Source organism: Arachis hypogaea, chromosome 10 (assembly GCF_003086295.3).
Source record: "Arachis hypogaea cultivar Tifrunner chromosome 10, arahy.Tifrunner.gnm2.J5K5, whole genome shotgun sequence".
Classification (NCBI taxonomy): Eukaryota; Viridiplantae; Streptophyta; class Magnoliopsida; order Fabales; family Fabaceae; genus Arachis; species Arachis hypogaea.
The window spans coordinates 96,611,991-96,639,930 of NC_092045.1; the positions used below are offsets into that span (position 1 = coordinate 96,611,991).

At 37.9% G+C, this 27,940-nt stretch overlaps 1 non-coding gene across 1 annotated transcript; it reads left to right on the forward strand.

The window, feature by feature from the left end:
- The first annotated feature begins 26,661 nt into the window (after positions 1–26,661).
- On the forward strand, positions 26,662–26,769 carry LOC112719017 (small nucleolar RNA R71). Its single transcript, XR_003161341.1, has one exon. It is a non-coding gene; the product is annotated as a small nucleolar RNA R71 (small nucleolar RNA).
- Positions 26,770–27,940: the final 1,171 nt, after the last annotated feature.

Here is a 27,940-nt window from a genome sequence, read left to right on the forward strand (position 1 = left end):
CCTAAGTCTCTATACTAGATAAAAACGATCAATAAAATCTTTTTTAACTGTTTTTTTGTTAAAAAATAAGATATTCTTGAAATATTCGTTTTTGCATTTGATTTAAGATGAATTTTGGAATGTTTTATTCCGAGAGCGGTACAATTCATAGGTTAACGGTTAACATATAAATTAATTATAATAAAAGAATACAGGTTTTATATTGTCTAATTTATAAAGACTTTTTTTGTTTTACTAGTATAAATAACTTTGTTTCCTCTTTTACTTAACAAGTTAAATTGAATTGAATTATGATTTATTTAAAATAAGGTTTGTGCTTGTTTTTGGTAGCAATCTGTGTTTTTGCTATTTTCACCGGATTAGTTCAATAACGTGTACAAATGAATTCTGGGTGAATTTCATGCATGACACAATGAAAATCATCTAGTTTGTTCTTGCACTTATAAAACCAACCCTTACACTATTTATATGCCCATACTAATACTGCACGAGTTGTCAGTATAACTATGAAGAGAAACGCGTTATAAGACATGTAACCGTAAATTTAATGAAAATATGGTTAAATAGGGGTGATAAAATTATTTCCACATATATATATTTGTTTCGGTGAATAAAAATTTCACGTGAATTCAGTCAGGATATCAAAGTTTAGTATATGTATTGAGTATGTGACAGGTTTAATAATCACCTCATATGGGGTACTTACAAGTTGTCCATAAAGTAGTGTTTGTTTCAAGACTGAATTTAGAATTATGTTTGGTGATTAGAGATAAATTTTAGTTTTGACTTTTGAGATACAAAATTTTAGTTTTTTGGAGTAGCGTTTATTTTGAGGTATTAAGATAAAAATTGGAAGATTGAAATTTAGTATTATGTTTGTTGATTCAAAGATTGATACTAAAATTTTATTTTTTGTCTTAGCCAGTATTTTTAAAAAGTAGTGACACAGAAGACTAAAATTTTGGAGACGGAGACTGAAATCTTAATAACATTTTATACATAAAATACTTCTATTTCAATTAATTAATTCCAATTTTACTCTTTATACAAATTAAATTAGAGTATTTTTTTTTTTTTTGAAAGGAAGAGCTTAACACCGAAGTGGAGCAAACAAGTCATGATGATAAGACAAGTAAACAACTCCTATGTCATCTCTGGCATAGTCATCAACAACATGAGTTATTTATCACACCATTCTGTAGCACATGAAAATGATTGAGCCACACAATCTCCAACTCCTAGTGTCTTATTCTGAAAGATAATCTCATTCCGTCTTAGTCAGATGTTCCACATAACTGAGAAGAATCCAACCAATCAATTCCTGTGTAGCTCTTTTCTCACCGGCATCCATCTCCAACTCTCAAAGTGATCTTGCAACGAGCCCGGTGCAGTCCACTTCTGTCCAAAATCTAATATCCAGGCACAGCACACCTGCCAAGAGAACTCACACGTAACAAATAAGTGTTGTAAATTTTCTACCTCATTATTACACAACACGCACACATTATCATTCTGCTGTAGAATTCCCATCCTACATAGTCGATCCTTTGTATTGACCCGGCCTACCAAGACAAACCAAGTGAATAGCTCTACTCTGGTGGAACTAGCCCCTTCCAAATTTCTTTTGTGAATTTATATCTGTTGAGTTAAGAAATTAACTAAATTAATTAGTGATGACAAACATTATTTTTGGCAAAATAAATAATTAGTGTTGATTAATTAATTAATGAGTATATGTTGCTAATTATTTATTATTATGTTGCAGGCCTTAATTAAGTTGAGCAGCCCAAATGAAATGGAAAATAAAACAAGAGATGGTAGGCAGAAAGCAAAATTGAGAGCCCAAGGAAAAATAAAGAAAGAAGCCAAAGAAATCATAACGGGCCAAGCATATCACAAACTGATCCAAACCCGAGTTGATTTTATTTTCCTCCAAACTTGATCTCACACCACAAACAACTTTCTTCTCCTCTCTGACCATGTCAAATCACAAGCTTCAGAAAAGTAAGAAAGAGAAAGAGAGAGAGCTCCTTCCATAAGCTTTTCACCAAAGAAGAGAGAAAGAGAAAGATTAAGCTAGAAAGGCAGATATCAAATCACCCAGTTCAAACCAAATCAAGCTTAGGTTAAAGGTAACCCATTTCCTCTTGCATGCATCAAATCTTCATCTCTTCTTCCCAACTCTCTGCTCTATCCGAAATGGGATACAAAGGAAAGATGGTTTCTGTTCTTCTCTGCTGTGTATCCACGGTCTTAAACATGGCTTGGGGACCAAGTTGGTTTTCAAGGGCTCAGATCAAGTTGACCATTGGAAGATTTCTATGGTTGCTGTTTTATGACTTTCGGCCAAGATGAGGAAGTCAGAAGAAAAGTTTCTACTCTGATGATTAAGGAGAAAAAGTGAATCTGTGGGTTGGTGAAGCTCAAAGCTCAAGGTGTTGACCTTGGAAGAAGAACCAAGCAACATGCAAGGAGATAAAAGAAGCTTGATGCTCATTCAGAAAGCAAGGAGAGAAAACCAGAGAGTGAGAACAGTGTTCTGTTAAGAAGTTCCTTTACTTAGATAATGCTTTCTTTTAAAGAAGCATTCGGCCAATACTGAAGAACTGCATCTGAGGTTTGCGAATCTGGTTTTGCACATAGCAAAGAGGCTGCTGATGAAGTCAATCTCCTTCATGTTTTACTGATTGTAATGAACTTTTCTAAGTTTATCTTTCTGTAATTTCTTGAGAGAAAAGGCATTGTGAGAAAGTTCAAGTAAAAGCCATGAGTGGAAAAAGGCTGAGTGATACACTTGAGAGAAAAGCCTAGGTTATTTTCTGATTTCTTTAGGTTGGTTAAGTGTCTTGTATCTTGTACCTGTTTGGTATCCCTTTCTTAGTTGGGTTAGCACTAAGAGTGAATAGTTAGGTGTTAGCATAGCCAATGTCAAGTTAGGTTAGAAATTGAGTGTGAAATTGGTGTATGTAATATTGTTAACTATAGTAAAATTCCTCCATAGTTGTGGAGGAGACTGGATGTAGGTTGCATAGCACAAGGCAATCGAACCAGGATACATGCTGGTGTTAGCTTTTCTCTTCTCTGCTGAGTTCTGTTTTCTGATATTCATGAGACAAAAATAAATTGTCTCATAAATTTCCGCTGCTGAGTTCAAACAGAACCTGAATTGAAAGTTTGTTTAAAAAGGGTAATAACTGCAATTAAAAGGTAGGCATAGATTCAACCCCCCTTCTCTAAGCCTACCACAACCTTCAATTGGTATCAAGAGCTAAGGTCTCAAGAATCAAGCTTAACTGCTTGGAGCAAAGATCCAATGGCGAACAACTTGGGCACAACCACAGTTGCCTACACCCTCACTGATGGCCAGTCAAACAACCGGCCACCTTCCTTCAACGGGAAGAACTACTCCTACTGGAAAGAAAGAATAAGGATTTTCATTCAATCCATTGACTACAACATATGGAAGATTGTCGCGAGCGGTCCAAAGATCCCAACAAAAATAAGTGCTGATGGAGTGGTGACTCCAAAAGAAGAAGCTGAATGGAATGAGGATGACAAGAAGAAGATAGAGCTGAATGCTAAAGCAATCAACCTTCTTCACTGTGCTATCAGCTTTGAAGAGTATCGGAAGGTGTCTAGATGCAAGACAACCAAAGAGATCTGGGAAAAACTCCAGGTTACACACAAAGGCACCAAACAAGTAAAAGAAATGAGGATTGATATGCTGCGAAAAGAGTACGAGATGTTTAGCATGAAGGATGGAGAAAGCATTGATGAAGCGTTTGAGAGATTCTCAATCATAATCAACAACCTTGATGCTATGGGTACAAACTATACAGAACAAACCTTGGTGAGAAAACTCCTTAGAAGCCTCACAAAAGAATGGGAAAACACTGCCACTGTCCTAACCGAGAGTAACAACATAAGTCCCATAACCTATGATGAGCTGAGAAGAAAACTCCTTGCCTATGAAGCCACACACACAAACATAGACTCAAAGAAAAAGGGAATAGCCCTCAAGTCACAAATAGAACCGAAAGAGAGTGAGTCTAGTGATGGTATTTCAGATGACGAGCTTTTATTTTTTGCTAGGAGATTTAGAAGAATGATGAAAAACAAGGGCAAATACAAAGGTTCAAGTTCAAAGGAGCACAAGATCGACTTGAGCAAAGTGACGTGCCATCACTGCAAGGAGGCTGGACACTTCAAGCTAAACTGTCCAAAGCTCAAAAAGGAGGACAAAGGAAAGAAGGAAAGGAAGAGAGTACTCATGACAGCTTGGGAGGATCTTGAGAATGACTCAAATGAAGAAGAAGAATCTAAAGGAGATGACAAAGACTGCTTCATGACTGGAAACAACAATCTTGATGAGGTAAACTATTATGATTTGACCATTGAGGACTTGCATGCTATTATTGATGATCTCACTTTAAACACATCAAAACTGCTTGATAAATACAATGAATGCAGATCTGAAAGAGATGTGTTAAGATATGAAAATGATTTTTTTAAAGAAAAAGTGAAGGAAACTGAATGTGCTTTGGACATCATTGAAGAAAATAGATTTCTAAAATCTAAACTTGAAAAATTAAAAGGAAAGCACATTGTGGATCCTTCTCATGAGTTAATTGTTGAAAATGAAAGATTAAATGATATGATTAAAAGGATGAATGGTGACTTAGCAAAATTTGCTCAAGGTTCTAGCAACTTGGAAATTACTTGCAAGTCAAAGACCATTGTTTGAAAAATCTGGTTTAGGCTACATAGCCAAGGAAGATGCAGTTTCTAATACTTCCTCTATAAAATTTGTGGCTTCTTCATTAAATACCAAATCCATACCAAGCAAATCAGGTATCGGATATGTTTTAACTTGTGAAGAAAAATTTGATGAAGCATACACAAGTGAAACTGAGCCTTCACCAAGAACTAGTCCGAGTTCAAACCGGCCAGGTTTGGGTTACATTTCGAAAAATGAGGCTGCTTTCAAGAAACCACCATTTTACAACAAAACCTCATTTTCGAAAGGTAAAAATGTTCAAAAAAATTCTGGTGAAAATGCTTTTGCAAAGAGGAATAACTTTAACAAAAATCAGTTTGTCAAAAGAGATGCATCTCCTCCAAAAATCAGAAAATTTCAACCATTTAATCATTTCAAGCAATTTAACTCACCTAAATTTCAGCGAGACACATCAGAAAATCATTGTGTTAATTGCAAGAAAGTTGGTCATTCATATGAACAATGCTTCATTGAAAAGAGAGTTATAGGAAATAAAGTCTACAATGTTGTTTGTAATTTCAATGCACTTGGGCAACCAAGATGGATTAACTTCAAAGGATCCAAATTAATTTGGATACCTAAGGCTACTTGAAACTCATCATGCAGATTTGCCTAGCATCCAAGAACAAAAAGGACATGTGGTACATGGATAGTGGATGTTTAAGGCACATGACTGGAAGGTCAACCTACTTCATCAAACTAAATAAGTATGATGGAGGTTTTGTGACCTTTGGAGATGATGGTAAAGGTAAAATCATTGCTGTTGGAAAAGTAGGTAATGAGAAATCTACTTTCATTGATGATGTACTTTTGGTATGTGGTTTAAAGCACAATCTTTTGAGTATAAGTCAGCTGTGTGATTTAGGATATTTAGTTGTTTTCAAAAGGCTTGAATGCTGTGTTGTTAATGAAAAGACAAATGAAGTGATGTTTGTTGCCAAGCGTTTCAATAATATGTATGGACTTATTCTTGATGAACTAAAGGATCAAAATGTAGCTTGTCTTCACTCTAAAGAATCTGAAAAGTGGTTATGACACGAGAGATTGGGCCATGCAAGTATGTTTCAAATAAACAAACTTGTAAAGAAAGAATTAGTAAGAGGTCTTCCTTTGATAAAGTTTGACAAAGACATCACTTGTGATGCTTGCCAAATGGAAAAACAAACAAAAAGTTCTTTTAAACCAAAGGAAGACATCTCTACTAAAAGACCACTTGAGTTGCTACACATTGATTTATTTGGTCCAACAAGAACTCAAAGCCTAGGTGGTAAACCATTATGGTTTAGTGATTATGGATGACTATACTAGGTTTCGTTGGGTTTTATTTCTTGCACAAAAAAATGAAGCTTTTTCGGTGTTTGAACCTTTTTGCAAGAAAATTCAAAATGAAAAGGATTTGAAAATCTCTTCTATAAGAAGTGATCATGGAACTGAATTTGAAAATAATTTGTTTGAATCCTTTTGTGAGGAATTTGGAATATCTCACAACTTCTCTTGTCCAAGAACGCCACAACAAAATGGTGTTGTGGAAAGAAGAAATAGAAGCATACAAGAGATGACAAGAGCTATGCTTTGTGAGAGTAATGTTCCTAAATTCCTTTGGGTTGAAGCGGTTAACACAGTTTGCCACATTTTAAATAGAACAATCATAAGGAAATTTTTGAAGAAAACCCCTTATGAACTTTGGAAAGGGTACCCACCAAAATTAGACTACTTACACATCTTTGGATGCAAATGTTTTGTTTTAAATAACAAAGAAAATCTGGGAAAATTTGATCCAAAGGCTTATGAGTGTTTGTTTGTAGGATATTCCACAACTAGTAAAGCATATAGGGTTTATCATCAAGATGCTAGAATTATTGAGGATTCCATACATGTTACATTCTGTGATACTAACTTGGTACAAAGCATTTTGGAAGATTGTGATGCAGGAAATTAAGCTCAAAAGGAAGTTGAAACTGTGCAAAATCAAGAGAAAGGACATTCTGGTCAAAATGAACTAGAAACTGCAACTGCTGAAAATTTGAGAGACAATTCCATTTTGTCTCATAAATCTGAAGGAAATCCTGAAGCCAGCAGCACCCAGAATCCCTTGGTATCTCAATCTGCATCCAAGTTCACCAGACCTCGTGAATGGAGATTCTTGAAGAATTATCCTGAGAAATTTGTCATTGGGGACGTCTCTCATGGAGTGCAAACAAGGTCTTCCACTAGAAAGGCAAATGAAGGATCAAACATTGCCCTTCTTTCACAAATTGAGCCTCAAAACGTCAAGGAAGCACTCAGTGACCCTTCTTGGGTTAAAGCTATGGAGGATGAGCTTCTTGAGTTTGAAAAGAACCAAGTATGGACTTTGGTTCCAAGGCCAAGTGGAAAGAAAGTGACCGGCACCAAGTGAATTTTTCGGAACATGTTGAGAGAAGATGGTAGCATTGCAAGAAACAAGGCAAGGCTAGTGGCACAAGGATATGACCAAGAAGAAGGAATAGACTTTGATGAATCCTTTGCCCCTGTTGCCCAAATGAAAGCCATAAGACTTCTCTTAGCTTATGCTGCACATTGTGGTTTTAAATTATATTAAATGGATGTGAAATGTGCATTTTTAAATGGAGTGATAGATAGAGAAGTGTATGTGGAGCAGCCTCCTGGTTTTGAAAATAAAGAGCATTTTGACCATGTTTTCAAATTATCTAAAGCTATCTATGGTTTAAGACAAGCTCCTGGAGCTTGGTATGAGAGACTTAGCTCTTTTCTTTTGAAAAATGGTTTTCAAAGAGGCACCACTGACACAACTCTATTTATCAAGAATTCTAATGATTCTTTTATTCTAGTACAAATATATGTTGATGACATTATTTTTGGATCAGCAAATGAATCCCTTTGTTCTAAATTTGAAAAACTCATGACAAGTGAATTTGACATGAGTATGATGGGTGAACTTAATTTCTTCCTTGGGCTGCAAATTAAACAAACTGAAAAAGGTATTTTCATTCATCAAGAAAAGTATGCCAAGGAATTAGTTAAGCAATTTGGTATGGAAAATGCCAAACCCATGGGAACTCCCATGCATCCTAGTTCTAAATTAGATAAGGGAGAAACTGAGAAAGATGTTGATAAGACTAGTGATGACTTGATTTTTGACGGTATAGAATTTCACAAATGAATTCTCGTTGCAAGTATAGTTTCCAAACCAATCAAAAATCCTTTCATACAAAATATTGTTTGTCACAAGTAACAAACTCCTAATTTTATAAACCGAAGTATTCAAACCTCGGGTCGTTCTCCCTAGGAATTACAATAAAGTGCCTTGTTATTGGTTAGAAATGTGTTTTGGGGTTTTGGATAAGAAGCATGAAAAGTAAATGGCAATGAAAATAAACTAACAACTATAAAAGACTCTTGGCAAGGTATGAAAATTAGAAGTCCTATCCTAGTTATCCTTCTCAATTGTGATGAGAATTGTTCATTGCTACCACTTAGTTAACCCTTACTAAATAAAGGAAAGTCAAGTGGATGAATTGACTTGAGTCACAAGTCCTAGCCAACTCCCAAGGAAAGACTAGCTTTAGTGCACTCCAAACCAATTAGCAATCTCTCCAATTACCAATCAACAAAGGAATTAGATAACTCAAGTGTCACTAATTACTCTACCTAGGCCAAGAGGAACAAAATCTATACTATATCTAGAAGAGGCATTTCAACAAACACATAAAAGGCAATAAAAGTAAACGACATAAATTGCAAGAATTAAAGAGAGATCTAACTACAAAGGCAAGAGATCAACAATATAAAAGCAAATAAGAACAATTATTATGAATTACCTCTTATTGAATTGAAAGAAAATGGAAGGAACAATAGTAGATCTACAACAAAGTATAAGAACAACATAAAGGAAATTACAATAAAAGAATGGAAGAAGAATGAATGTAACAACAAGGAATTGAGAAGATAGAAGTAGAAGAAGATGAATTAAAATCTAGATCTAAGAACTAAGCCTAATCCTAATCCTAATCCTAGAGAGAAGTGAGAGCTTCTCTCTCTAGAAACTACTTCTAAAACTAAACTATGACTAATGGTAACTAACTTGTAAAGTATGAGAGTATGTTCATTCCCCCTTCAATCCTTGGCTTAAATAGCATCAGAAATGAGTTGGATTGGGCCCACAAGGCTTCTAAAATCGCTGGCCACGTTTTGCTTTAAGTGAACCAGGTGGCAGCAACGGCGCGTGCGCGTACTATGCGCGTACGCATCACCATGCACGGTTCAACCATAGCAAATCTTATATCGTTGCGAAGCCTCGGATGTTAGCTTTCTAACCCAACTAGAACCGCATCATTTGGACCTCTGTAGCTCAATTTATGGTCGTTTAAGTGCGAAGAGGTCGGCTTGACAGCTTTCCGGTTCTTTCATTTCTTCATGAGTTCTCCAACTTTTCATGCTTTCTTTCTTCATTCCCTTGATCCAATCTTTGCCTCCTAAACCTTAAATCACTTAAGAAACATATCAAGGCATCTAATGAAATCGAGGTGAATTAAATTTATTTATTTTAAGACCTAAAAAGCATGTTTTCACTCTTAAGCACGATTAAAGGAGAATATACAAAACCATGCTATTTCATTGAATAAATGTGGGTAAAAGGTGATAAAATCCCCTAAAATCAATACAAGATAAACCCTACAAATGGGGTTTATCAACCTCCCCACACTTAAACTGAGCATGTCCTCATGCTTAAGCCAAGAGAAAGCAAAGGGCATCAACATTTATTCAATGTAAATAAACTATATGCAACCTAAACTATATGCAATTATCTAAATGGATGCAACTAAATGCAAAATGGTTTTAACTACTTGGTTAAAAATAAATCATTCCTCCAAGGCATACATGCACAAGTAGGGCCAAGATCATATAACAATTCATGAGTCCTATCAATTGAAGTATAAACATGAAGTTCACATAGACTTGCAAGAAGAACACTCGCGAAAGCCGGGAATCAAGGAATTGAGCATCGAACCCTCACCGGAAGTGTTTGCACTCTAGTTGCTCGGTGTTTGGGGTTGATTCACTCAATTCTCCCCTAATCATGCTTTCCAAGATTTGTTTTTCATCTAACAATCAACAATTATTCAATGCACGCATACAATTATCATGAGGTCTTTTCTTTAGGTTGTAATGGGGCTATGGTCAAGGTAGGATCATATATGGCTAGTGGACTTAGGATTTGAATCTTTGATTAACTTAAACTTTCCCACCTAACCTATATAATGACCTATACAATTAAGTACTAATCTAACTACCCATTCCTCACTTTTTCACATACTCATGCATTTTTTATTCATTTCACAACACTTATGCATTGATTCTTATTGAGCTTCACTTTGGGGCATTTTGTCCCCTTTTATTGCTTTTCTTTTTCTTTCTTTTTCTATATACATTTTTTTCTTTTCTTTTTTTTCTTTTTTCACTTTTATTTCTTTTTCTTTTCATTTTTCTTTTTCTTTCAAACTATATACAAGAACATCAATGCATAAGGTCTATACATTTAATCAATACATGAGTATGTACCCAATTCCCCAATATAAAAATACAAAACACAAACACCCTTTTATCCCAACCAATGTCCCAAAGTTTTCCCACTCTTGAATGACACTCACACTCACTAGCCTAAGCCAATCAAAGATCCAAATAAAGGACATTCATTGTTTTCCGCTTTACGGCTTGTAATGTGCTAAATTAAAGAACAAGTGGGTTAAGCGTAGGCTCAAAATCGGCTAACAAAGGAAGATAAAAGGTAAGGTCATTTGGGTAAGTGAGCTAATGAAATGATGGCCTCAATCATATAAATGCATGAATACACAAAATAATGGACATAAAGAATCAAACAAATCAAAGATTACAATCATAGAAAGAGAATAATGCACACAAGAAGGAAAAATAAGTGGTTATAAGATGTAACCACACCATTAGGCTCAAAACTCACTTGCTTGTGTTCTTAGCTCAAAAACCATGTTCCAAAATAAATTCTTTCAAGCAAGTTTAACAAAAAAATTTCAAATTGGTAGGTTGCCCTAAAACAGTTTCTTGGGAAAGAAATCATCACTCTAACCAAGTAGTCCTAATAAGAAGAAGGTAGTAAAATATGTAAAAATTCTAACTAACATGCAACCTATCATGCAGATGCAGCAACTAACTAACATTGGTGTTGAAAAAGAAAATTGTTACCCATGGAGATCGGTCGACGACCTCCCCACACTTGAAGATTGCACCGTCCTCGGTGCATTCAAAAAAGAGCAGGGTGGACGGGTTGCTACAATTGATGAGCTCCTCAAACGGTTGTGCGGATGACTTGTTTGTTGCCCCATTTAGAAACTTTCCTTTCCTTCCGTATTGGTGGCCAACCCAAAAAGAAAGAAAGAAAGAAAATTAAGCCTATAACAAAGATATCAAGGCAATTAGAACATAGGCGGGGGCTAATGCCAAATAAGAGTATGATTCCCTACTACATGTTAGCTAAGCATGTGAGTGAGAAAACAATGTAAGCTAAGGCATATCATTAAGCTCGATGCAAGAGTAAAGTTAAAGCATGAAGAGTGTATTGAGCATCAAGTTCCAATGAGAAGAAGTGGGTCATGAAAGACAATATGAGGTCATATCAATGCACAAAGACACAAGAGTCATACAAGATGAAGCATTGATTTAAAAGTTTCATCACCCAACAATATCAAACAAGTCAAGAAGCACCAAAATAATGTAAGAAAGTCTCAACAATTGAGTAGAAAGATGCAACACCATTATTAAAATGACTTAAAAAAAAACGAAAACATGCTACAAAAACTAAATGAAAATGGGAAGAGTAGAAGTACGCGAATGTGATAAGCAAAAGAAAATGGAAGGGGAGAAAAAAAACTCTTTTTTTCCCGACGCGTGTGAGTCATGCACATTTACGCGTCAATGGGCAAATTGGTTGAAGGACGCGTACGCGCCAGGTGCGCGCACGCGTGTGTCGAGTTAGGCCAGAGGCATAGTGTCGACCCAAGTTTGGCACAACTCTCGGGTAAAAGTACCCAGGGTGCAGATTGTGCAATCGACACGCGCGCGCACAGTGTGCGTGCGCGTGCATTGCGAATTTAAGATTGCACGTACGCGTGTATAGACTTGTGCCTTAGGCCCAATGTTCGCACAGTGCAGGCCTAACTTTCGGGTTTTTGGCTGGGGTCGAATTTTTGCATCCACGCGTACGCGTATAGTGCGCGTGCGCGTGGGTGGTCGAAAAATGCTCAGGTGCGCGTACGCGTCATGTGCGCGCACGCGTGGATGGTGCTCTGTTTTTCAAAAATCTTTTTTTCTAAGTTCTTGCACCAATCCAAGCCTTTCAATCCCTCAAACAGCTACCAAAACACCCTAAAACCTTATTTAGCATATTATACTTCTAACTAAACTTAACAAACCAATAAAAACATGAAATTAAACTAATTCTACCAATATGTACAGAGAAAGAAAATGAAAAGATGTTACCATGATGAAATTTTGCACATCCCTTTTCATCTCTTCTTGCCCTTGAACAAGAACACCAAGGGTTTCATCCATTAGAGATTGGGGTGGGTAGAAGGGTTCATCATTTTGGGGAAAGGGTTCATAATAGGAAGGTGGTTCTTCTTGGTAGAGTTGTGGTGGTTCAATATTCTCCACTCTTTCCACTTGTTGCACAACACACTCCATGGTTGCTTAAAATTGATCCAATGCTTCCTTGAGATGATCCCTTGACTCTTGTTCCTCTTGGATAATATGATTAGGATCATGTGGCTCTTGGATCAATGGATATGAGTATTCTTTCATGGGAAGTTGTGGTGGAAAGTAGTATTCATCTTGTGGTTGAAAATTTTCATTTATTGAGGGTGGTTCTTGGAAGTATTGAGGTTGGAATGGTGGCGGTTCTATGTGTGGCTCATATGGTTCAAAAGGTGGTTGGTATGGTGGATAAGGATTAGAGTCATATGGAGGTATTTGGTGAAAAGAGGCTTGTGAGTATAGTTGATGATCATGTTGAGGATATGATTCATAGGCATATAGTGGTGGTTCTTAAAAGTCACAAGGAGATTCACCATAGCCATTTGATTGGTATGCATCATAGAATGGCTCTTCTTCATAGTGCATTGGTGGGGGTTGTTGCCATGAGGATTGATCATATGCATATGACTCCTCCCACCTTTGGTTGTCCCATCCTTGATACACATCTTCATTGTAATCTCCACTTCCTACAACATAGTTGTAATCACACTCATAGCCAAAGTGAGAATTCATAATGGAAAAGCAAAATAAAACTAACAAAAACTAGAAAATAAAGCAAAAAGCAAGATATTCACACTATTCACATATATACAATAACCAATAACATAACACCATTGCAACTCCCCGGCAACGGCGCCATTTTTGATGACTTGATTTTTGACGGTATAGAATTTCACAAATGAATTCTCGTTGCAAGTATAGTTTCCAAACCAATCAAAAATCCTTTCATACAAAAGATTGTTTGTCACAAGTAACAAACCCCTAATTTTATAAACCGAAGTATTCAAACCTCGGGTCGATCTCCCTAGGAATTACAATAAAGTGCCTTGTTATTGGTTAGAAATGTGTTTTGGGATTTTGGATAAGAAGCATGAAAAGTAAATGGCAATGAAAATAAACTAACAACTATAAAAGGCTCTTGGCAAGGTATGAAAATTAGAAGTCCTATCCTAGTTATCCTTCTCAATTGTGATGAGAATTGTTCATTGCTACCACTTAGTTAACCCTTACTAAATAAAGGAAAGTCAAGTGGATGAATTGACTTGAGTCACAAGTCCTAGCCAACTCCCAAGGAAAGACTAGCTTTAGTGCACTCCAAACCAATTAGCAATCTCTCCAATTACCAATCAACAAAGGAATTAGATAACTCAAGTGTCACTAATTACTCTACCTAGGCCAAGAGGAACAAAATCTATACTATATCTAGAAGAGGCATTTCAACAAACACATAAAAGGCAATAAAAGTAAACGACATAAATTGCAAGAATTAAAGAGAGATCTAACTACAAAGGCAAGAGATCAACAATATAAAAGCAAAGAAGAACAATTATTATGAATTACCTCTTATTGAATTGAAAGAAAATGGAAGGAACAATAGTAGATCTACAACAAAGTATAAGAACAACATAAAGGAAATTACAACAAAAGAATGGTAGAAGAATGAATGTAATAACAAGGAATTGAGAAGATAGAAGTAGAAGAAGATGAATTAAAATCTAGATCTAAGAACTAAGCCTAATCTTAATCCTAATCCTAGAGAGAAGTGAGAGCTTCTCTCTCTAGAAACTACTTCTAAAACTAAACTATGACTAATGGTAACTAACTTGTAAAGTATGAGAGTATGTTCATTCCCCCTTCAATCCTCGGCTTAAATAGCATCATAAATGAGTTGGATTGGGCCCACAAGGCTTCTAAAATCGCTGGCCACGTTTTGCTTTAAGTGAACCAGGTGGCAGCAACAGCGCGTGCGCGTACTATGCGCGTACGCCTCACCATGCACGGTTCAACCATAGCAAATCTTATATCGTTGCGAAGCCCCGAATGTTAGCTTTCCAACCCAACTAGAACCGCATCATTTGGACCTCTGTAGCTCAATTTATGGTCGTTTAAGTGCGAAGAGGTCGGCTTGACAGCTTTCCGGTTCTTTCATTTCTTCATGAGTTCTCCAACTTTTCATGCTTTCTTTCTTCATTCCCTTGATCCAATCTTTGCCTCCTAAACCTTAAATCACTTAACAAACATATCAAGGCATCTAATGGAATCGAGGTGAATTAAATTTATTTATTTTAAGACCTAAAAAGCATGTTTTCACTCTTAAGCACGATTAAAGGAGAATATACAAAACCATGTTATTTCATTGAATAAATGTGGGTAAAAGGTGATAAAATCCCCTAAAATCAATACAAGATAAACCCTACAAATGGGGTTTATCAACTAGGTATAGAGGAATGATTGGTTCTCTTATGTACTTAACTTCCTCTAGGCCCGATATTGTGCAAAGTGTTGGATTGTGTTCTAGGTTCCAATCCAAACCTAAAGAGTTACATCTTTCTGCAGTTAAAAGGGTCATTAGATATGTTCATGGCACATCCAATTTTGGTCTTTGTTATCCTAAGATTGATGATTTTTCTGCAGTTGGTTATTGTGATATAGATTTTGCTGGTGATAGAGTTGATAGAAAGAACACTTCTGGTTTATGTTGCTTCCTTGGAAAGTCCTTAAATGTTTGGTCAAGTAAGAAGCAACCAACAGTGGCCTTATCCACTGCAGAGGCTGAGTATATAGCTGCTTCTTCTTGTTGTTCTCAGCTCTTATGGTTAAAAACACAGCTTGCTGATTACAAACTAAAGGCTGAAAATATTCCCTTGATGTGTGATAATATGAGTGTCATTAATATTTCTAAAAATCCAGTTTTGCACTCTAGGACTAAGCACATTGAAGTGAAATTTCACTCAATAAGAGAACATGTCCAAAAAGGGAATATTTTCATTCAATTTGTTAAATCAGAGGAGCAATTAGCAGATATTTTTACAAAACCATTAGTTGAGGATAAATTCTGCATGCTTAGGACTTGTCTAGAAATTTTGAGTTATGATTCTTTATTTGAAAAATGCTGATGTATTTGCTAGAGCTTTTTGTCTCATAAACAGGTATGAGACAATTCTGGGCAGGTGATGATCGTTTCCCTCAAGTTAGCGTGTTCCGGGCTTGTTTCAAGTAAATAATTGATCTAGACCAACCTCAAATCAGATCTGGATAGTCCTATGTGTTTCACTAAAACCAAATCACCTCAGGGCCCAAATATGAATGATTCATTTTTGTTTGGTTGATATTTTTGTTGGGCTGTGTGCTTTAATTTTTTTTAAAAAAAAAGGGTTTTCATTAAATATCTAAGATCCAAAAAGATTTTTCTGTTTGATTTTTTGGTTTTTCAAAATTTAAAATTAAATTTCTGTTTTATTTTTTAAAATCAAATCAAATCTTTCTTTTATGAGGTCAGGTCTTTTCATGTCATTTCAAAAGGTGATGTAGTTGCATGGTTTTGGAAATCCACTTTTGGGTACGGTTACCAACACTCCCTCTCTTCCCTCCATAACTTCTCCTCAAACCCTTCGGTTTCTTCCCTCTCACTCCACTGCCTCTCTTCCATCAAAAGCCTAAATCTAACCAAAATGGGGAAGAAAGTTATTGCTAAAAGAGCACCGCGTGAAAAGATTCATAAGCTTCCTAGACCATCAACTTGCTCTCAAGACCCCACGTTCACTCCTTCACCTTCTCCTCCTACCTCTCCTCCTCGCTCCGCTCCCATGGCACGAACCAAGACCACGCCTAGGTACCCTGCCCCTACCAAGCCGACACCACCACCGAAGGCCACACCTTCCAAGTATGGCTCCTCAAAACCTGGTTCTGTAAAGCCTAGCTCCTCCAAAGGCAAACGTTCGGCAACTGAAGAACCCATTCCCAAACCAACACAACCCAAATTCAGGTCGGTTCCAGTGTGCTCACAAAGAGGTAACCCTCATCGACCTCTCAAATCTGTTAGAGAACCGGACATTGATCCTTTTGCTCACAAATCACACTTCATGACATCTCACTCAGACTATAACCCCCATCATTTCAAATCTGCCATGAATCATAATTTTTATGAGGGAGTTATTCAGTATCGTACTCTATGTCCCTCTTTTCTTGCTGATTTACCTGATTTGAAAAAGAAAGGTTTTCCTTTTGTTGAAAATTTAGAATTCTTAGACTGGAATCACCTTTTCAAAATCAAAAAACCTGTATATCCTCAGTTAGTCAAAGAATTTTATGTAAACATGACTTATCATGAAGGAAGTGTACATTCTTATATTAAGGGCAGAGACATTATCTTGAATAATGAAACTATCAGTGATTCCTTGAAGTATACTGATGTTGGGCCGTGTGCTTATACATCTGTGAAGTGGGATGAAGGTGTTGATATCTCTTACCATGATGCTCTGGCTCACATTTGTGAACATGTTTCCTTAATTGATGGCATCACACCCACTCACAAAGCCCTAGGATATGAACGTGCTCAGTTGCATCGTATTGTCAACCACATCTTAATTCCTCAAAGTGGTTCATATCAAAGGGTTTCTTACACAGACACACTTGTTTTGTATGCCCTAATCACTAAAACAGAAATCTCTTTTGCCTATTTGATGGCTAGATACATGTTTGATTCTGTTAGAAGTGTGAAAGATAAAGCAGTACCTTATGTATGTTTTTAACTTGCATATTTGAGAATTTTGGTGTTGACCTGTCAAATGAGGATTATGAAAACAGACATTCATACCTAAAAGGGGGTGGTTCAGTGAAACAGCAAAAAGGACCAACTCGATCTGAGAAAGTGGTTCTAGATGATGATGATGAAGAGTTCATTCCAGATGACTCTCCTCCCCCTTCCACCAAGGGTACTTCCATTTCCACTGGAAAGAAATCAGCTCTGCTGAATGGATGTCGCTCAAGAGTTTGTTTTCCAATCAAATCACATGATTGCCATGAGCAAGGAACAAAGGAAGCTGGCTAGCAAGCATGAGAACTTTCTGAAGAAATCAAGGGATAGGGTGGTTGTGCTCATGACCTTCATTGATAACCTTCAAAATGATGAAGACATTGCCACTGATGTTGAAGAGGAAGATGCTTCGGAGGGGAATGGTTCTGATGCCTAGGATCTGTCTCATAAAAACTGCTACAGCTGCTCTCCTTTTGTCTCATGAACTCTATTTTCTTTTACTACTGTTTACCAGTTTCTATTTGGATGACTGTAATAACTCTAGATACTGCTACACTTTTGGTCGTTTAGTTAGTTCTTTGGACTGTGCTCTAACTCTTTTCTGCAGGATACAAGGCATTGCCTCTGATGATAATGCTTATTATCCATCCTTGATGACAAAAGGGGGAGTAAAAGCAATAGGATGTGTGTCCTTAGAAATTGTTTGGTATTACTGCAGCTACTAGTATTTCTTTTGGGATTTTTGTCTAATTGATGCATTAATTTTGAGATCACATGTTGAATCTTTTAGATGCTAATATTAGCTGGATGTTGGGCTAATAATGTGATGTTGCTTGTGTGATATCCTTTAGACAAAATTATTGTGCATAGCTCTCTATAGTGTTCTCTTTGAGTACTATGGAAAACAGGAACAAAGAGGAAAGCATAAATCCAAGGGGAGCTAATCTTGAAAAGGAAAGGGGGAGCAACATAAGAGCAAATGACAAAAATCAAAGGGTGTTTTCATACCTTACTCAAAATTTATTTCCTTTTTATTATTGCTTAAATCATGTTTGTCATCAAGGGGGAGATTGTTGAGTTAAGAAATTAACTAAATTAATTAGTGATGACAAACATTATTTTTGACAAAATAAATAATTAGTGTTGATTAATTAATTAATGAGTATATGTTGCTAATTATTTATTATTATGTTGCAGGCCTTAATTAAGTTGAGCAGCCCAAATGAAATGGAAAATAAAAAAGAGGTGGTAGGCTGAAAGAAAAATTGAGAGCCCAAGGAAAAATAAAGAAAGAAGCCAAAGAAATCATAACGGGCTAAGCATATCACAAACTGATCCAAGCCCGAGTTGATTTTATTTCCCTCCAAACTTGATCTCACACCACAAGTAACGTTCTTCTCCTCTCTGACCATGTCAAATCACAAGCTTTAGAAAAGTAAGAAAGAGAAAGAGAGAGAGATCCTTCCATAAGCTTTTCACCAAAGAAGAGAGAAAGAGAAAGATTAAGCTAGAAAGGCAGATATCAAATCACCCAGTTCAAACCAAATCAAGCTTAGGTTAAAGGTAACCCATCTCCTCTTGCATGCATCAAATCTTCATCTCTTCTTCCTAACTCTCTGCTCTATCCGAAATGGGATACAAAGGAAAGATGGTTTCTGTTCTTCTCTGCTGTGTATCCACGGTCTTAAACATGATTTGGGGACCAAGTTAGTTTTCAAGGGCTCAGATCAAGTTGACCATTGGAAGATTTCTATGGTTGCTGTTTTATGACTTTCGGCCAAGATGAGGAAGTCAGAAGAAAAGTTTCTACTCTGATGATTAAGCAGAAAAAGTGAATCTGTGGGTTGGTGAAGCTCAAAGCTCAAGGTGTTGACCTTGGAAGAAGAACCAAGCAACATGCAAGGAGATAAAAGAAGCTTGATGTTCATTCAGAAAGCAAAGAGAGAAAACCAGAGAGTGAGAACAGTGTTCTGTTAAGAAGTTCCTCTACTTGGATAATGCTTTCTTTCAAAGAAGCATTCAGCCAATACTGAAGAACTGCATCTGAGGTTTACGAATCTGGTTTTGCACATAGCAAAGAGGCTATTGATGAAGTCAATCTCCTTCATGTTTTACTGATTGTAATGAACTTTTCTAAGTTTATCTTTCTGTAATTTCTTGAGAGAAAAGGCATTGTGAGAAAGTTCAAGTAAAAGCCATGAGTGGAAAAAGGCTGAGTGATACACTTGAGAGAAAAGCCTAGAGTTATTTTCTGATTTCTTTAGGTTGGTTAAGTGTCTTGTATCTTGTACCTGTTTGGTATCCCTTTCTTAGTTGGGTTAGCACTAAGAGTGAATAGTTAGGTGTTAGCATAGCCAATGTCAAGTTAGGTTAGAACTTGAGTGTGAAATTGGTGTATGTAATACTGTTAACTATAGTGAAATTCCTCCATAGTTGTGGAGGAGACTGGATGTAGGTTGCATAGCACAAGGCAACCTAACCAGGATACATGCTGGTGTTAGCTTTTCTCTTCTCTGCTGAGTTCTGTTTTCTGATATTCATGAGACAAAAATAAATTGTCTCATAAATTTCCGCTGTTGAGTTCAAACAGAACCTGAATTGAAAGTTTGTTTAAAAAGGGTAATAACTGCAATTAAAAGGTAGGCATAGATTCAACCCTCCTTCTCTAAGCCTATCACAACCTTCAATATCTCTGAAGCTCCTCATCCAAAGTCTCTTCCTGCATAACCTGCACAAATGAGTTAGTGGAATAAATGCCTTCTTTATGAAAATTCCACACCATTCTATCTTGCACTTCTGCTATCAAACTAACAGATTGTAAGACTTGGAGCATCTGATCTAAGGTATCTGTTTCCCATGGACGTAGTTCCCTTCTCCATTGAAATTGCCACACCCACTCTAACCCGTCCCAGAACCCACAGTCCCCAATCACTGATTCTTGTTGGTTTGAAATCATGAAGAGCCTGGGAAAGAGGTTTTTCAATTTTCCCACTTGGAGCCATGTATCCTCCCAAAATCGGGTAGATCTACCATCCCCTACTTCTATAGCAAGCCCATCAATCATCTTTTGCCTTACATGTTGCTCCGTTATTGGCAGTTTGCTTATGTCCCTCCTTGGCCCACCTCTTTCTGGTAATTTCTGAGTTGAAAGCAAGAGGTTCGGGTTCAAATTATTACAGGAGCACACGATCTTCTTCCATAGAGGGCATTCCTCCTTTGAGAACCGCCACCACCATTTAAACAGTAGTGCAGCATTACGTACCACTGTATCACCCACCCCCAGCCCTCCTAGCTTCTTTGGTGCCTAGACCAATTCCCATTTCACAAGAGCCATACCTGGTCGTCCATCATCCTTCCCCCAAAAGAACCTCCTCTGTAGGGAAATAATTTTATGTGCAACTACTTGTGGCATCTTATACAAACTCAGGTAATAGATTGACAGGCTATTGATTACCGACTTGATGAGTACCAGCTTCCCAGCCTTACTAAAGACTTTCGCTTTCCACAAACTGAGTTTTTCTTCAACCTTGTCTATAACCGGTTTCCAAGTCCTTACCAGTTGGTGCGCGAAATTGTGAACTATACTTTTTCACAACCCTCATAATCCCCGGTAATGGCTCCAAGAACTTGGTGGCTCAATACCATGGCATTACACAACTTCGCACAACTAACCAGCAAGTGCACTGGGTCGTCCAAGTAATAAACCTTACGCGAGTAAGGGTCGATCCCACGGAGATTGTTAGTATTGAAGCAAGCTATGGTCATCTTGTAAATCTTAGTCAGGCAAACTCAAATGTATATGGTGATGAACGAAAATAACATAAAAGATAAAGATAGTGATACTTATGTAATTCATTGGTAGGAACTTCAGATAAGCGTATGAAGATGCCTTCCCTTCCGTCTCTCTGCTTTCCTACAGTCTTCATCCAATTCTTCTTACTCCTTTCCATGGCAAGCTCGTGTAGGGTCTCACTGTTGTCAGCAGCTACCTCCCATCCTCGCAGTGAAAGCTAATGCACACACTCTGTCACAGTGCTGCCAATCACCGGTGTGGTTCCCTCCCCTACTGGAATAGAATCCAGTGATTCTTTTGCGTCTGTCACTAACGCCCAGTAAGTTACAGGTTTGAAGCACGTCACAGTCATTCAGTCATTGAATCCTACTCAGAATACCACAGACAAGGTTAGACCTTCCGGATTCTCTTGAATGCTGCCATCAATTCTTGCCTATACCACGAAGATTCTGACTTCACGGAATGGCTGGCTCGTTTGTCAGGCGATCAACCATGCATCGTGCAATCAGGAATCCAAGAGATATTCACTAGAGCCTCGAATGCTAGTAGAACAAGAGTGGTTGTCAGTCACTTTGTTCATGGGTGAGAATGGTGATGGGCGTCAATCATCACCTCCATCAAGTTGAAGAACAAGTGATATCTTAGATAAAGAACAAGCGGAATTGAATGGAAGAACAATAGTAATTGCATTAATACTCGAGGTACAGCAAAGCTCCACACCTTAATCTATGGTGTGTAGAAACTCCACCGTTGAAAATACATAAGCATAAGGTCTAGGCATGGCCGAATGGCCAGCCTCCCAATGATCTAAGATCTAAAGTGATCAAAAGATATAAAGATCCAAAGACCTAAAGATCCAAAGATTTCTAATACAATAGTCAAAGGTCCTACTTATAGAAAACTAGTAACCTAAGGTGTACAGAAATGAGTAAATGACATAAAAATCCACTTCCGGGCCCACTTGGTGTGTGCTTGGGCTGAGCAATGAAGCATTTTTCGTGCAGAGACTCTTCTTGGAGTTAAACGCCAGCTTTAGTGCCAGTTTGGGCGTTTAACTCCCATTTGGGTGCCAGTTCCAGCGTTTAACGCTGGAATTTCCTGAGGTGACTTTGAACGCCGGTTTGGGCCATCAAATCTTGGGCAAAGTATGGACTATCATATATTGCTGGAAAGCCCAGGATGTCTACTTTCCAACGCCGTTGAGAGCGCGCCAATTGGGCTTCTGTAGCTCCAGAAAATCCACTTCGAGTGCAGGGAGGTCAGAATCCAACAGCATCTGCAGTCCTTTTTGGTCTCAGAATCAGATTTTTGCTCAGGTCCCTCAATTTCAGCCAGAAAATACCTGAAATCACAGAAAAACACACAAACTCATAGTAAAGTCCAGAAAAGTGAATTTTAACTAAAAACTAATAAAAATATACCAAAAACTAACTATATCATATCAAAAACATACTAAAAACAATGCCAAAAAGTATACAAATTATCCGCTCATCACAACACCAAACTTAAATTGTTGCTTGTCCCCAAGCAACTGAAAATCAAATAAGATAAAAAGAAGAGAATATACTATAGACTCCAAATTATCAATGAAACTAAGCTCCAAATTAGATGAGCGGGACTAGTAGCTTTTTGCCTCCGAACAGATTTGGCATCTCACTTTATCCTTTGAAATTCAGAATGATTGGCTTCTTTAGGAACTCAGAATCCAGATAGTGTTATTGATTCTCCTAGTTAAGTATGATGATTCTTGAACATAGCTACTTTATGAGTCTTGGCCGTGGCCCAAAGCACTCTGTCTTCCAGTATTACCACCGGATACATACATGCCACAGACACATAATTGGGTGAACCTTTTCAGATTGTGACTCAGCTTTGCTAAAGTCCCCAATTGGAGGTGTCCAGGGTTCTTAAGCACACTCTTATTGCCTTGGATCACAACTTTATTTCTTTCTTTTCTTTTTCTCCCCTTTTTTTTTCGTTTTTCTCCTTCTCTCTTTTTTTTTGTATTCACTGCTTTTTCTTGCTTCAAGAATCATTTTTATGATTTTTCAGATCCTCAGTAACATGTCTCCTTTTTCATCATTCTTTCAAGAGCCAACAATTTTAACATTCATGAACAACAAATTCAAAAGACATATGCACTGTTCAAGCATACATTCAGAAAACAAAAAGTATTGTCACCACATCAAACTAATTAAGCTAGTTTTAAAGATGAATTTGAAATCCTGTACTTCTTGTTCTTTTGTGATAAAAACAGTTTTCTTTTAAGAAAGGTGATGGATTCATAGGACATTCATAACTTTAAGGCATAGACACTAAGACACTAATGATCATAAGACACAAACAGGGATAAACATAAAGCATAATTTTCGAAACACAGAAAAATAAAGAACAAGGAGATTAAAGAACGGGTCCACCTCAGTGATGGCGGCTTGTTCTTCCTCTTGAAGGTCTTATGGAGTGCTTGAGCTCCTCAATGTCTCTTCCTTGTCTTTGTTGCTCCTCTCTCAGTTGTCCCATGTTGGAACTCAATTCTCCTAGGGAGGTGTTCAATTGCTCCCAATAGTCTTGTGGAGGAAAGTGCATCCCTTGAGGCATCTCAGGGATCCCATGATGAGAGGGGTCTCTTGTTTGCTCCATCCTTTTCTTAGTGATGGGCTTGAGGTCATGCCTTCTCAGTTGAACCGGTTTCCCTCTTGAATCTCTCTTTTATTGAACGCCCTCTTCACAAATGTCTATGAGGACTTGGTCCAACCTTTGATCAAATTTGACCCTTCTAGTGTAAGGATGTTCATCTCCTTGCATCATAGGCAAGTTGAACGCTACCCTCACACTCTCCGGACTAAAATCCAAGTATTTCCCCCGAACCATAGTGAGATAATTCTTTGGATTCGGGTTCACACTTTGGTCATGGTTCTTGGTGATCCATGCATTGGCATAGAACTCTTGAACCATCAAGATTCCGACTTGTTGAATGGGGTTGGTAAGAACTTCCCAACCTCTTCTTCGGATCTCATGTCGGATCTCCGGATATTCACCCTTTTTGAGTGAAAAAGGGGCCTCGGGGATCACCTTCTTCAAGGCCACAACTTCATAGAAGTGGACTTGATGCATCCTTGAGAGGAATCTATCCATCTCCCATGACTCGGAGGTGGAAGCCTTTGCCTTCCCTTTCCTCTTTCTAGAGGTTTCTCCGGCCTTGGATGCCATAATGGTTATGGAAAAGCGAAAAAGCAACGCTTTTACCACACCAAACTTAAAATGTTTGCTCGTCCTCGAGCAAAAGAAGAAAGAAGAGAGTAGAAGAAGAAGAAATGAGGAAGAGGGAGATGGTGGTGTGTTCGGCCAAAGAGGGGGAAAAGTGGTGTTTAGGTAGTGTGAAAATGAAGGGTTGAAGAAGGGTATATATAGGAGAGAGGGGGGTAAAGGTTCGGCCATTATGGGTGGGTTTGGGAGGGAAAGTGGTTTGAATTTGAAGGGTGAGGTTGGTGGGGATTTATGAAGGATGGATATGAGTGGTGAAGAGAAGGGTAGGATTTGATAGGTGAGGGGTTTTTGGGGAAGAGGTGTTGAGGTGATTGGTGAATGGGGGAAGAAGAGAGAGAGTGATGGTAGGGTCCTGTGGGGTCCACAGATCCTGTAGTGTCAAGGAAAAGGCATCCTTGCACCAAATGGCATCAAAATCCACGTTTTGAGCCATTTCTGGCGTTAAACGCCGGGCTGGTGCCCATTCCTGGCGTTTAACGCCAGGTTCTTGCCCTTTACTGGCGTTTAACGCCAGTCTGGTGCCCCTTTCTGGCGTTAAACGCCCAGATGGGTGCCAGACTGGGCGTTAAACGCCCAACTGCTAGGCTGACTGGCGTTTAAACGCCAGCAGCATCTTCCTCCAGGGTGTGCTATTTTTCTTCCTGTTTTTCATTCTGTTTTTGCTTTTTTCATTGTTTTTGTGACTTCTTATGATCATCAACCTACAAAAAAGATAAAATAACAAAAGAAAATAATTAATTATAAAACATTGGGTTGCCTCCCAACAAGCGCTTCTTTAATGTCATTAGCTTGACAGAGGACTCTCATGGAGCCTCAGAAGTGCTCAGAACCGTGTTGGACCCTCCCAACACCAAACTTAGAGTTTGAATGTGGGGGTTCAACACCAAACTTAGAGTTTGGTTGTGGCCTCCCAACACCAAACTTAGAGTTTGACTGTGGGGGCTCAGTTTGGCTCTGTTTTGAGAGAAGCTCTTCATGCTTCCTCTCCATGATGACAGAGGGATATCCTTGGTCCTTAAACACCAAGGATTCTTCATTCACTTGAATGATCAACTCTCCTCTATCAACATCAATCACAGCCTTTGCTGTGGCTAGGAAGGGTCTGCCAAGGATGATGGATTCATCCATGCACTTCCCAGTCTTTAGGACTATGAAATCAGTAGGGATGTAATGGTCTTCAATCTTCACCAAAACATCCTCTACAAGTCCATAAGCTTGTTTTCTTGAGTTGTCTGCCATCTCTAGTGAGATTCTTGCAGCTTGTACCTCAAAGATCCCTAGCTTCTCCATTACAGAGAGGGGCATGAGGTTTACACTTGACCCTAAGTCACACAAGGCCTTTTTGAAGGTCATGGTGCCTATGGTACAAGGTATGGAAAACTTCCCAGGATCCTGCCTCTTTTGAGGCAGTTTCTGTTTAGACAAGTCATTCAGTTCTTTGGTGAGCAAAGGGGGTTCATCCTCCCAAGTCTCATTTCCAAATAACTTGTCATTTAGCTTCATGATTGCTCCAAGGTATTTAGCAACTTGCTCTTCAGTGACATATTCATCCTCTTCAGAAGAAGAATACTCATCAGAGCTCATGAATGGCAGAAGTAAGTCCAATGGAATCTCTATGGTCTCATCTTGAGCCTCAGATTCCCAAGGTTCCTTATTGGGGAACTCAGTGGAGGTCAGTGGACGTCCATTGAGGTCTTCCTCAGTGGCGTTCACTGCCTCTTCTTCCTCCCAGAATTCGGCCATATTGAGGGCCTTGCATTCTCCTTTTGGATTTTCTTCAGTATTGCTTGGGAGAGTGCTTGGAGGAAGTTCAGTAATTTTCTTGCTCAGCTGACCCACTTGTCCTTCCAAATTCCTAATGGAGGACCTAGTTTCAATCATGAAACTTTGAATGGTTTTGATTAGATCAGAGACCATGGTTGCTAAGTCAGAGGTACTCTGCTTAGAACTCTCTGTCTGTTGCTGAGAAGATGATGGAAAAGGCTTGCTATTGCTAAACCTGTTTCTTCCACCATTATTGTTATTGAAACCTTGTTGGGGTCTCTGTTGATCCTTCCATGAAAGATTTGGATGATTCCTCCATGAAGGATTGTAGGTGTTTCCATAGGGTTCTCCCATGTAATTCACCTCTTCTATTGAAGGGTTCTCAGGATCATAAGCTTCTTCTTCAGATGAAGCTTCCTTAGTACTGCTTGGTGCATTTTGCATTCCAGACAGACTTTGAGAAATCATATTAATTTGTTGAGTCAATATTTTATTCTGAGCCAAAATGGCATTCAGAGTGTCAATCTCAAGAACTCCTTTCTTCTGACTAGTCCCATTGTTCACAGGATTTCTTTCAGAAGTGTACATGAATTGGTTATTTGCAACCATTTCAATCAGTTCTTGAGCTTCAGTAGGCGTCTCCTTCAAATGAAGAGATCCTCCAGAAGAGCTATCCAAAGACATCTTGGACAGTTCAGAGAGATCATCATAGAAAATACCTATGATGCTCCATTCAGAAAGCATATCAGTGGGACACTTTCTGATCAATTGTTTGTATCTTTCCCAAGCTTCATAGAGGGATTCTCCTTCCTTCTGTCTGAAGGTTTGGACTTCCACTCTAAGCTTACTCAATTTTTTGAGGTGGAAAGAACTTTGCCAAGAAGGCATTGACTAGCTTTTCCCAAGAGTCCAGGCTTTCTTTAGGTTGAGAGTCCAACCATGTCCTAGCTCTGTCTCTTACAGCAAAAGGGAATAGCATCAGTCTGTAGACCTCAGGGTCAACCCCATTAGTCTTGACTGTGTCACAGATTTGCAAGAACTCAGCTAAAAACTGATGAGGATCTTCCATTGGAAGTCCATGGAACTTGCAATTCTGTTGCATTAGAGAAACTAATTGAGGCTTAAGCTCAAAGTTGTTTGCTCCAATGGCAGGGATAGAGATGCTTCTCCCATAGAAGTCGGGAGTAGGTGCAGTAAAGTCACCCAGCACCTTCCTTGCATTGTTGGTATTGTTGTTGTTTTCGGCTGCCATGTGTTCTTCTTCCTTGAAGAATTCGGTCAGGTGCTCTAAAGAGAGTTGTGCTTTGGCTTCTCTTAGCTTTCTCTTCAAGGTCCTTTCAGGTTCAGGATCAGCCTCAACAAGAATGCCTTTGTCCTTGCTCCTGCTCATAAGATAGAGAAGGAAACAAGAAAATATGGAATCCTCTATGTCACAGTATAGAGATTCCTTTAGGTGTCAGAGGAAAAGAAGAGTAGAAGACAGAAGTGGAAAATTCGAACTTAACAAAGAAGATAGAGTTCGAATTTTGCCTTAAGGGATAGTGTTAGTCCATAAATTGAAGGATGTGAGAAGGAGGGAAGTGATTTTCGAAAATTAAGTGGAAAATTTAAAAAAAATATTTTTGAAAAACATTACTTAATTTTCGAAAATGAAAAGGGAAAAGAAATCAAATGATTTTTGAAAAAGATTTTGAAATTAGAAATCAGAAACATTTAATTGAAAACTATTTTGAAAAAGATGTGGTTAAGAAGATATGATTGGTTTTAAAAAGATGTGATTGAGAAGATATGATTTGAAAACAATTTTAAAAGATATGATTTGAAAACAATTTGAAAAGATATGATTTTAAAAATTAATGACTTGCCTAACAAGAAAAGATATGAATCAAACATAAAACCTTCCTCAACAGAAAAGGCAAAAAATGTTCAATCAAATCATTAATTGTTAATAAGTATTTTTGAAAAAGGAAAGAAATTGATTTTGAAAAAGATTTGATTGAAAATTGATTTGAAAAAG